The sequence below is a fragment of the Rissa tridactyla genome, chromosome 6, assembly GCF_028500815.1.
Source record: "Rissa tridactyla isolate bRisTri1 chromosome 6, bRisTri1.patW.cur.20221130, whole genome shotgun sequence".
Classification (NCBI taxonomy): domain Eukaryota; kingdom Metazoa; phylum Chordata; class Aves; order Charadriiformes; family Laridae; genus Rissa; species Rissa tridactyla.
In genome coordinates, this window is record NC_071471.1 from 49,903,878 (window position 1) to 49,916,689 (window position 12,812).

At 40.9% G+C, this 12,812-nt stretch overlaps 1 protein-coding gene across 1 annotated transcript in view; it reads left to right on the forward strand.

Annotated features, from left to right (window-relative positions):
* NDST2 (N-deacetylase and N-sulfotransferase 2) overlaps positions 1-12,812 on the forward strand; it is a 128,408-nt gene that overhangs the window by 30,258 nt on the left and 85,338 nt on the right. The window contains 1 exon segment of the mRNA XM_054206225.1: positions 6,611-6,684. The gene's annotated coding sequence lies outside the window, so the exon portion shown is untranslated.

Below are 12,812 nucleotides of genomic sequence, written 5' to 3' on the forward strand. Positions count from 1 at the left end.
AGAGTCTAGTCTCATATTCGTTCTTTCTTTGTTTCTTGAGTTCACTCTTTCTGAATTCTCCAGTAGCCTGCCACACCTGAGACCTGTTCTTTATCTTGTACGAAGTACAAACACTAAAAGCAAAATGCAAACACCCAAATGTTATGTGATTTAATGTCAACTTCAACTATTTATTCAAATACAAGCTTTCTGAATCTGTGGTCTTTCTGAAACATCTTCCCTAAGCCTCAAAAATAAGTTGGGTTTAAAAATGGAGCAAAATGAAGGAATTCCAGAGTGGCAGCATTGTCCCCTGCCATCACACTCAGTGATTTCCCATCAGTGAATTTGTTCAGGCTTCCACAGCCTCTGTGGCGATAAAGCATCACCGATCCTGAGGCGTCTGTCAAGTAGCATAGGAGACCTTGGATGCGGGCAGTCTGTCGTGCCCCTCTGCCTGGTATCTTTGAGCCTAGGAAGTAATGTTATGCGTAAATGGTATTTTTGGACAAAAATTGACAGCATGAGGAACATCAGCAGATAATGATACTGTATCCAGCAACTAGGGGGGCTGAAGAGCACCTTAACTAATGTGCCTGCTGTGGCATACAGGAATGGAGTAATTCTGTATTGCTGATTAAGCCCATGGAACACATTGCTAGCTAACTTTCTTGTTTAATATATTTAAATGACATCTTAATTAATGCTACAGCTGGTTTGAAGGGAAGTAAAATTGTTCTGTCAAATGTATTATTCTAACTTTCTTGTTGTCTGTCTTGTCTATCTTTGACAAAGAGTGCTTGATCACATAGAGAAGTTACTAGTTCTGCAGAAGAATATTGATCTAATTAATTGTTGCACTACGACTAGAAAATTTGCTGGATAATTTGACTTTTCTTCATTTGATTATGATTTGTAATCCCTCGGTTTTGTCTTTTATTCCTATTTCATTCAAGTTGTCCCTTAGTGTGTCTATTAGGGTATCTAAATTGTTTTCCGTATTTTCTCAGTGTTACATGGGACTTCTGTCTGTCTGGCCCTTTCTTTTTACAGCTTGCCTCTTCCATAAATGTGCTGGTTCCTCCCTGTAGTCTTTCCCTGCTCTACTTTTCTTCTGCTACCATCATTTTACCCTCCTCCTTTCACATTTGAACTGTAGCCAGAGCTTGTCATTTTCTTATCTGGCCCTAAAGCCTCCTGGCTGCTCTTTACTTCCAGGCAGCTGGAGGAAGATCCATCTCTAAACCTCCTTCTGTTTGCTAGATGTTTTACTTCACCTTTTCCTCTGCGATCAGTGCCTGGGTTTCCGTTCAGAGCTTTCCCAGGTGGTGCAGGATGGAACTGATGGAACTGGTTTGCTTCATCTCTGCTCCTGTCCCTGCTGCCTGGTGCCCCAGTCAGTGAGGACCGGCAAAGGTTTGTTCACTGCAGCTGGGGAAAAAGCCTCGAGCACAGCAGCAGACTGAGGCTGTCTGTCTATGGATTTACGAAGACAGCTCTTCACTGATTTGTACTTTGGAAAATTAATTTTAGTTTAGCTTTTGCCAAGGCTTCCTACCTGCTCTGGTCAAGTGAATTTTTAAGCCCTTTATTATAGGCTGGTCTATATGCAAAGAATGAGCATCATGCTCTCCAGTTGCTCATTCTCTTATCTCAAGTGTCATTTACTGGAATCTCTCTTACCTTTTGCCTCCTGTAAAATGTAAACTGAATTACAGGCGTATAATTAAATCAACGTATTAAGTGTGTGAGGAATGAGAGGCAGTGGGGATTTTGATGGCCATATCCACAGTCAGTATATTAAAATCTATGATATCAGGTATCTAAGCTATTTTCTAGTGTATTGAAAGCACTGGTTGTGTAAGAACAATTTCCAGCTAAGACAAAATATGTTTCTGTGCTAGGTCAGCACAACAGGCAATCATTTTCCCTCACCTGGCAGAGCGGCTGCTCCATAAACCGTGTGGCTGCTAGTTAGAAGACTCAGATGTGCAGTATTACTGCTCATGGGGGATGGGGAGATTTGAATAATTGCCAAATACTTTGAGGATTTGACTGGAAAAAATGTGACAATTTCAGGTACTGTGCGTTAGCTTTTGCCTGTAATCCCTGTCCAAGTCACTCTGTTGCGTCTGGCATGCTGTATACTTAAAATTACCTTGGTCAGCCTCTGAGACTGATTGTCTGTCTGATTTTTTGTGCCTAAACATCATGCACATAGTAGGTGCTTGCGTTATCTATAGATGTAGAGCGTTGGATTCTCAGAGCTGAGACTTTTTATTTATTTTATTTTACATTAGGCATAGCAACTGAAGTTCCTGTTGTTTTGCCATAACCCGAATTTGGAACATGGAATCAAAATGGAAATATTGTGAAATAAAATATAGTGCAGGAGGCATGAGAAAAAGTGGGATTAATCTCTAATTTAAATACTGTTCCCTCTAACCTTCAATTTCTGAATAGGTGTTTGATGTCAGTTTTACTATAAAGACTAGGAATAACGAACTAGTGTGGGACGGAGTCAAAGTTGGGTGCAACATGAGGGATGTCCCTTGTAGTTGGATGGATTTGTGTGGTGTATGCCTCAAGGCCAGCTGCTGGCTATTTCAGATTTGTCCTTGTGAAATCCTCTCCTTTTGTCCTGTTCCAGAGCTGTAGCGCTCTATACCAATACATCCCTCCCAACCCAGTCTGATTATCTTTTGTTGGCTCTGTATTGCTCTTCCCCAGCTGTGATACTGGATTTTTATTCTATCAGTAGAGGAAAAAGAGAAGCAGGGGAAGGGATATTTGAGAGTGGCATTTGCTTCTGTTTTAAATAAAAGTTAAAATTTTTTGCAGCAGAGAGACACCGTAGAATAAACAGGAGGGCACACTAGGGAGAGCTTTTGAAAATGCTGCTTGCATTTCACTCTTGTGTGGGGTTTTGAATCCTAGAATATATGCAAAGTTTGTTAACATTTTACAGTTTAAAAGCCTAGATGGAAATAACCAGTGTCTCAGTTGCATAGTGATTATTGAGATTTAGAACTTCACACACACACACACAAAAACGTGGTCTAATGGACCAGGCCAGTCCCTAGCCAGCCTCTATATCCCCTGCCTTCCCCTCTAGCCTGTACAATACAGATAACTGTTCTGTGAAAGGTGATCTCAGACCATGCTTCTCCCGGAAAGGTCAGTGTTGATCTCATCTGCCACAGTTGTGGCATTTCTGTCTTGCTTCAGTTCCTGCAATCAAGCAGCTGCAGGGTGCATTCGATCAGCTCATAAATCTGACCCACTGATAATAATTTTTTGGTGGATTAGTTATTTGGATCAGCGTGCTGTGAATAGCGAGGGATGTGGGTCCGGTTTTTTTGCTGGTAGCCGCTAACATATTGGTTTATGCTCCTTGTGGAACTGTACCCTGAAGCTCTTAACCCTCCTCTGTAATATGTCTTTGGATAACCCACTGAGCAATATGTTGCAGATGAGTACAGGACAAACTGCAGTTTCTTCTCCTATAAGCAATATCTCAATGCAGCATAATAACTGTGTATGTATGAGTTGTGATGTCCTCTTATGCAGGGGTTTTCAGACTCAGTTGGACTTAGTATTGTCTGTAGGAGTAATACCAGCTCTGGGCCAAGCTATCATGGCCATAGGTGGAAGCATACTTGTGTTCCATCCTCCTCCGTTGTCTTCTTTCATATTTGCTCTCTCTCTTAGGCCTAGGACCCATAGGACCGACTACTTCTTTATTTCCTGAGACTTCAGCTTGTCTTTCCATCTATGCCTTGTAAACCCACAAATCAGGCATTGCATGAAGTTAAACCAAACACTAAATCCACGCTCCCATACGTCATTCTGCGATGCCTCTGCTCCTGAGCGGCAGAGGTTGCCTGTACACAACACAGCGCGTTGGTGACACCAGTCAAAAGACATAACTGGCTTGGCAGAGGTGCTGGCCCCAGTGTTCAGATGGGGGCCAACAAGATGCTGTCAGGAGTCACCATCATGTACTGACTTGGAAATTGTTTTTGAGATTCTCTGCTTTGGTAGTTGATCATCAGAGACAGTATGGATCTTTTATTACCTTCACCCGAATGTGCTTTTTCTTGATTTATGTGGAAGGGATTTATATAGCATAGGAGATGCCTTCTAGTTCCATCTTCCCATTTCCATATTTTATCTATCAGTTGCTTCAGTTGTTTAAAGTACGTGGGTTTGTTACTCTGGATCATGGATATAAATAGATGCCAGTAGCAGGAGGCCTTATCAGCTGTGAGCAGCTGTACTTGCCTTTTCATTTTAAATCTAGGCACCTAAAGTGCAGATGAACAACAAACCTTGGTTTTCTGGAAGGTAAAACTTTTAAATTCTTTGAAATTTGTTGAAAGCTGTTGCCTCTGTGCTTAAAGTAAACTAGCATTAGCCTTTTTGGGGCAGGCTATGGCCTATTTGTTGGAGCTCAGAGTTAAGGTTGAGGGTGGTGAGTATTGCGGTCAGTAACGGTTTGGTTTTGAAGTGCTGTGTACGTATGGACAGTCTTGTCTAACTAAGTATATTACTTGCGTATGTTGGACAGCCTAGAGAGTCAAGTCTGATTTCCTGGAGAGTATCGTCTTTATACTTTTTGCAGAAGTGGCTCTTGGGGAATGCATGAGGATGCTGTGAAGTGAAGAGGAATACACACAGGCAAAACTTCAGAGGACAGGATTTCAAACCCTGTGTGGGGGATGTTGCAAATAGCATTTGTAAGTAGGATAGGTTAATTTTTGACCTCTGAATTACAGTGTAGGCACTAAAATTGGCCTTTCTTCTGTTTAATTTTTACAGCTAATGTTTTCTTTTCTATGAGTAGATTATTCAGGTAACAAGTTATCCATACAGAAATCCCAGGCTCAGACCTGAAAGTAGTACATAGGTTTTTGCATAGTTCAGACCCCAAGCTAATTCACCTGCTGAGCCTTTGCCAGCTTTGTTCAGAGCCATTGCTGATGTCTCTGCTTTGTACTCCTGGAAGTTGGGGCGCTGGGAAGCCAGCTTTGGAGGAGCTGGAGGAGCATTCAGGAACCAGCTGGGATCCACAACTTGCAGATTTGGGCTGAAGCTCCAGCTCTGCAAGACTTAGAGCCATGGAGCTGATGATAGCAGCAGGTCAGGAGGGGTAACTGGTGAAAGAGTAACGTATTACACCTACTGTAATCCCTTCTGCTTTGAGAGATTTGTCAGATGGAGTTTCTTATGGGGCTGCCTCTGTACTCCAGCTAAGAGTATTCCCAGAACATGGAGCACTGCAAAGCACCATGCAGACATGCTGGGCTTTTGCCTCTGTGCAGCAGGGTTTCTGTGCTCGGCATTTTCCTCTTGTCTGGCTATTCCCATCCCCCCTTATCCTGGGCAATGGAAAGCTGACTTCATTTGTTGATGCTTGGTTGAAGGCTGTATCAAGTGCTGTCTGATCAAGCTAAGAATAAAGTGTTTAGTTCAGATGTTTTCTCCTGGGATGCTCAATGTTCAGAACATTTATGGAAAAGATTGAGAGGGCAGATAATCCTGTACCTGACTCTGCTGCTAAATCCATCTACCCTTGAATAATGGCTTTCTTCCTAAAACAAACGTACTCAGATTGAGGTATCTTTTATCTCTGTAGTATGAACAGCAAAGGTGCTTTTTTATTTTCCGGTTCCAGGAAAGCCTGTTGGCCTGTGTGGTTTGCACACGCTAAGAAGTTGTATAGTAGAGGTATTTTATTAAAAAAAAAAAAAAGAAAGCAAATTTTCTTATGGTAAAAAGTGTCAAGTTTTTCCCCCTTACATATTAAGTTGTCAAATTGTGAAAAGGTGTCCAAAAAGGAGGTGTGTGTGGAGACACTACTTACCATAATGTAACCTCACACAGGAAAGAATGCTGACACTTACTTGGCATTTGCCCCTAAGGGGTAGAAAAGTGTTCTTCTGTCCTTGGGCTGTGGTAGTCTACAGAGAAGAAATTAACCCAGTTTGTTAGTTGTAAAATCTGTTGCCATCTTACACTGAAGTTTTTGTTTCCTGCATCTGATTTTGCAACATTAGTTATGCCGTGTCTTCAGTAATGTCCTGTCGTGTTGTGCAAGGCGTCTTTGCTTACCTCAAAGAGCACCTTGCTGTGCACTGGTTTGCTCCTTTCAGCTGGAATCCTGTGGACTTCCTGGTCCTTGGTTTAGCCTTTCTGCTTAACAGGTACAATAATGCGTAACTGACTGAGCAACAGCACATGGCTGAGCCTCCTCTTTCCTTCAGAAGCTTTTGACCAGAGGCTAGTCAAAGTAACACTCGATAATTCTTATTTACCCAGGAGGATGGAGGAAAACAAAAAAATCTGGCTGAAAAAGATAAGACCAGTATGCCTAACTTGGCAATTCTTCTTTAATCTTTTTATTCTATTTGCAACTTTGGGTAACTTCTAATCAGTTCAGTTATTCCCGTTCCTGGCTGAAGGAATCGCTAAAATCACCACTACTTTAATTTCCTGAGCTGAAAACTTGCAGTGGTTCAGGTACTGAAGTGAATCAGACACCCTGGCTGGAGAACGTTTGCAGTTTGGAAAGCATTACTGCCTTACACTGTCAGGTACATGTATTTATACAAAACTTTTCTCTCCCCAGGTTCATGGTGTTTTCACTCAGTCTGCATCTGGTACAACACAGCTCTTTCTCAGGCTGCACAAACGCTTCTTGAGGTAAGGAAGAATTGATATAAAGGATAATTTTGGCCTGGGTAGCATGGTAGACAGAAACACTGGGAGTCATGTTTTGTGGGCCTTTGTTTCAATATGTTGATGAAAGTCATAAGAAACAAATCTGTGGTGACTTGGGACATTACTCTATATCTACATTATTATATTTTAATACTTTATGCTTTCTTGATTGTGTTACTTATGAAATGCCATAAAGTACAAGTAATCAACTGAAGCTGAGTAGTAACTCTTGAGGTTTTCAGGCCTGTGTACTCCTTGAGGTGATTTCCCCCGCCCCCTTGGTATTAGCACTGAGCTATAAAAGTGTTAGAATCTGTGTTGGGTTTTTAGCCTATAGCACCGTATAATAGTACTATAGTTAAGTACGTCAACATGAACATATATTTGTGGACAGAAAGACCGAGATGGAGAGTGAAAATTAAGAGGTGACTTGTCTGGCTCTTGGACAAAATCTCCTGGCTAGGACAGGATGTAATGTCCTCATGTATGGTGTAGCTATTAGTGTATTAGATCTAAGGGTATTCTAGGTTATTCTTTTTAGCTTTTTTGTTTTGTCCAATATGCTCTTCAAAGATCAACTTTTTGTACCTCAATTATTCAAGGAGCGGGGGTATGAAGATGAAGCAGTAACCTTCTCCAGAGTGCACAAGTAGTTATTTTTGGCACTAGTTTGCTGTACTTTCAAAAGCAAAAATGTTCGTTTTGCTTCAAGTGACTTTATCCTCCAGAGCTCGGTGGGATGATTGTGCACAAGATAGGGAGCTGTCACAAGTTCCATCCTATGGGTTGCTTTGATGTTTAGGAGCTGGAGCCAACTCTAGAGTGTCAGAACAATAGAGTTAATTTCTCATCATCATCTTTTGGGAACTGTGGTAATAAGAGATTATGACTTGTCTCCCAAGTATTCCCTCAAACGTGCATCCCTGCTAGCTGCTTATCAGCTGCTGTGCTGGGCTCTCTCTGGCACCAGAAAGCACGCATCTTCTAGCCCTTTGGGAAGTGCCTATTTCATGTTTCTGTGTGCCTCTCCAGTTGATAAAGTTGTTTTGAAAGGGGGTATTTAGAATGGAAGGGTGATCATGCTTCTGGGTTTGGTTTGTGTGCAGCTCTTTGTGTTTGATGTGTCTACCTGTTTCTGGGCTGGGGCTAGTCACTGAAATGTGGTCCTTATAACATAGGAGTGTTGCATTGCCTGGGACAGATATTGCAGATCTCACTGTGATTCGGTTGATACGGTTTTAAGAAGGACGGGGGTATCTAAGTTAAGTTTCGAAGTTTTGTGTTAAAGCTGATGCTGCCTTTCAGCAGGGATAGACTCTTTAAATCTTCTTGTTATCATGCTGTAAGGGGAGTTACAGGGACAGTGACATCTGTGCTTGCTGTATAAGGCTGACTGCTGTTTCAGGAACCAGTTTGTGTTTTTATCATGTCTCTTAATAGCACAGATTGCAGGGCCTGCACCTTCTTGCAGGAGGCTTTACGGGATGGCACTAACTACTGGCATTTTGACACATGGACCTTGCGGCTCCATCACTTCCCATTGAATTGTGAATACTTCTGCGATCCAGAGCACTCCAGAAAAGTTAGGAGGCATGTTGGTTGCAAGGGAAAGCCAGTAGTCAGCCAAACCCTGAGCTTGGTAGGTGGGCATAGATGACTGAAGAGGTTGAATCATGGCGTTAGTGAAGGGATATGGAATGGATATTCTGCTTTTTGAGAGTATCTTGGAGATCCTCCAGCCTCAACCTTCCCACAGAAGTGCCATGTTGAGAGGGACGGGGTATGATTTCCCTTTATTATCTCCCTCTTTGTTTCTGTACTCCTTCCTTTCTTTTTGTTTATAATTGTTCTTTAAAGAAATAACATAAAAACCCCTTACAGATTTTCATAATTTTAACAAAACAAAAGGGAGGTGCATAGGAGCCTCATTCATCACCTTTTGTCACCAGACTTGATTTGACATCTGAGACTACAGAGAAACTTTGGCAAGTGCAATGATTTCCCGTGTGGGGGTAATAAGAGAGAAAAAAGCTGTCAGTTGAAAACAGCAGGAGCTGCATTAGCAAATATAAATTAAACAGATGGCTAAGATACTGCAGCTGTCGCATAGAAGCTCCAGGAAGATCCTTAGCTTAGAGCTGCAGGAGACTATTTTAAAAGGAAAGATGAAAACAACAACAAAGCAAACTTTAGCATGACGAAAGAGACAATAGAGCCATTCAGATGATTATATGAAACTTATCCAGCGTTGATTGTTCTCCTTCACCTTTTCAAATTCAGGATCAGCTATTATAAGATCACATTACAGATTTTCATATAGTGGATCTGTCTGCTGGTTTAGAGGTACTCTTCTGTACTTCTGTGCAAGACACCAGCTCTGACACATCCTCTGGAAAGTGGGGAGAAATTCAACACGCATCGTGCAATTTTGATCTTCAGCTGTTTGCTTTACAGCTCTGTCAAGAAAAAGAATTGTTTATAAATAAAATGTTTGCAGAAAAGCAGTGTTAAAAGTGTTAACATTTTGGTGGAGGAAACACCTGCATTTAAAGTGTCTTGCGTGTTCAGTCTTAAGGTAACATTTTTCAGACCCATATTCAGCTGAAAAGTGACTGCTCTTTTCCTTTGTGAAGGAAGTGATAAAACTGCATCCAAGTACGTTCATTATGTTAAAATACAGACATATGTTAAAATGAGGACAATTTGGAATTTCAGTGCTGTTTCTTGGAGGCCAAAAGGCAGTTAATTATCCAAACATTGTGTCTATAATGTATTTTCCTCAATTAGGACTGATGGTTTGTCACAGATACCTTGTGTGTAAGCAGAGACTGTTATGCTGCTTTTATAGTTAGGTGATGAAGATGCGAATTTTGAAATAGGTGCAGCTGTATTTGAAGCCTGTGTTTTACGTTCAAAGAAATAGTGTGCACAAATGGATTCATAGACAGGATGATTGATTTCCCCGAGTTCTGCTTTTTCTGTTTGCCTTTTTTACTGCAAAAATTTTTGTGTACTTAGGGTTCACTTTTTAAATGATACGTAATATGCAAGAAATTCTGGATTTTGATTGTACTGCAGCCCTTTGTGCAAAATTATTACAGCTTCAATTCTTCAAATTGTGTTGCTCCTTTACAATACATGTCTTTAGGTGTAGTTAGGTCTAATTCTAAACTTCATCTGTACAGATGATTTGAGAGCTCCAAAACCTACACATCAAAAACCTAAATATTTTGTTCCTCAGTATTTCTCCTTCCTCCCATCATCCCCAGAAATTTTGAGTACATAAGCCCTAGCATGCTCTGAAAGTCAGTGCACCTCCATTCTGTTAGAACTAGGAAGTTCATCATTGAGATGTAAATGCTCTTTTCTGGCTAAATCTTTAACCTGTCCTAGACTTTTTCCTGATCTGATTGGTTCAGGATACAAATCATGAAGGGCATCAAAGGTCAAAAGCAACAGCTTGGGCTTATTTGTGTGAGTTTGCTGAAAACGTGTAGCCTTATTCTTCCCATACTGTTCAGGGTGCTTCAGCTGTCTCTGAGTAGAAGTGAGCTCCTCATCATTTAACTGTGCATTTTTTTTTTTGTGGTTGCGCCTTTGTGCTTCAGTGTAGCAGCTGATCCTGCTGAGTAATGGTTGTTTCTACGCTTAACATTTTATTCCTACCCCTGCAGAAAGTTTGGAACAGTTATAAATTCCAGAAAACTAAGAGGAAAAAAGCCTCAGCTTGAGTGTATGCCTTTTCTTCCATCTTTGCTTAACAGAAACAAAGTTGGCCTTGAAATGTACTTGAACTTTAGAATGATAAATGTGGGATATCTTTGTCAGTGATGGAAGGATGTTTCAGAGTAAGTGACCTTCCACTGGGAAGCCTGGCCTCAGCCTCCACATATTTTTCTCCTAGACGTTTGCTCCAAATGCTTTAGCTAAACTTCACTGCCAGGACGAAGCTAAACTTCAACTGCTCAGCAAGGGAGCAGTTTTGTGTTGGCAGGACCCAGGGCACACAAAAAGATTATGCACTGAACCCTGCAAATTGCCTGTGAGCTCTCTTCCTGGGAAGAAACCGAGGGATCAGTCAGTGTGATCAGAGGCTAAAGACAGATGACAGTTAAGAAGGGATGTCAAGTAGCTAAAAAAGAGAAGTGAATGGAATGGGAAGAAACAATGGGGCAAGATAGCCTTGCCTTTAAAGATGGTTAACCTTAAATTTTGCTGCTGAGTATCCCAAAGGCAAGAATGAACTTTTCCAGCTAGAAATGTAGGTACTGTCTAACAACCATATTCTGTCCTTGATCTTCATGCAAACCTTCTGGTGATACCAATGGAGGATGGAGGGGTTCGTGATTGCTATGCTGTGGATTCAGCAAATTGAGTGCTGTCTGGCCTATGGCACAGAGCTAGTGGGAAAAATGTCTTTATAGTTTTTGAAAGAAGGCCATGACATAAATTTTCATGTTGTATGAAGTGTTAATATCTAACTCTTATTGATTAGGAACAGCTGCTTACATGCAAAATACATGCTAGTGGAAAAAGGAAACATGATCCAGCATTTTTTAACACTCTCATGCCAAGAAAGTGCTTCTTAACTGGAAGCAAGAAAGCCCGGCCTTTTGGTGCTATAGCTTTGGTCTATAGCTTAGCCAGTAGGCAAAAAGATTTCTTGTGTTTTGGCTCTCATCTGAACCTTGTTCTTTTTAAACCTAGTCCAGAACTGTCAAGTCTGGTTTTTAGGTTACTGCTGTTCTTCATGCTATGTAGACAGGTACATCAGTGACTGAGAGAACACGTAGCAATTATAAATTACTGCCTATTATTATGCTTATCATTTCAGAGGTCGCATAAATAATTCTTAAGTGCTACAAAACAGTACATCAAGTAGTCCTGGTATGCAGTCTGTGTGTTCTATAGTGCTATATCGGTAAATTGTAGGTTAATGATTAATTTACAGTAGCTAGGTTTTTTCTAATTTGTCTCAATGGCAGAGAAGATTGAGTTTCATGTTTAGTTTTCCTTTAAAGTGGATTTAACTTTACTTTTCAGTCGAAAGCAATTGAATACACCTGTTTAAATTTTGGTAATGAAACCATCTTTCATATGGAAAATAAATTTTCCATATTGTTAAGTAGCTTATTTCCCCTAACTGTGGCAATTCCTGTCCTTTGATTTTGAGCTCCATTCCAGATTCAAGCATGTCTGATCTGAGTTGGTTTGTGGGAAAATGTTTAGTCAGTTTATAACCCACCACAGATTTGAAATATGGCTCTGCCAAAGTGTTACTCTGTACTGCACAGCTTTGGTGCTGTGGATATTAAAAAATCATGTGCTCCTGCAGATGGTTATGGAGAGACACTCTTCTAAAATAAATACAGGTATCTGTTGGAGAAAAGCCTGCCAGAGATGTGAGACAGATGAGTTTCCTTTCCCTGTGTAAGCAAGCCCTGAGGTGATAAAATTTGCTACAGGCTTCTAGTAAGATGCGGAAAGGTGGAAGGGCAAAATGTAAACACACTACTGCTGGTAGCTGCAGGCTGCCACCCTAAGCAACTCAGGATAAGGCTAAACGCAACTAGAAAAAAATGGCTAGTAGTCGTTTGGGAACCTGGCATGATGGCGCCTCTCCGCCTTTGTTAGGAGACAAATTACAATTGGATATTTAATGTTGTTTTAAACTTGTGTGGGAAAACTGGGGTCTTGAGTAGAAAATAACAGCACAGTTTAAAATGACTGTCACGTGAACTAGTTTCTTGTACCACAGGCTGTGTTCTTTGCAGTTGCATAAGTTTCTAGGCATTCCATGTAGTGCTGTTAGTATTCTGTTTTTTTCTATTTGGCAGAATATATCTGACGAAGGCTTTATCTTAACTGTCTTTATTACCTTCTTGCTACTTAAAGGAAAAAAATAACCCAACAATTATTTTGTATAAAATACTAAAGTCAAATGCGTTTGCTGCTAAAGGGATCTCTTTACAGAGGGCTCTGTTGCTTCTAGCTCATTCGCATGAATAAATGAACGGAGAGGCTTGGTGTGTGAAAGTAGTAGATACACATCCTTCATTTGCAGTCTCCAAAATATGTTGGTCAGAGCTACCTTTCAAGGTTTTGCCAGT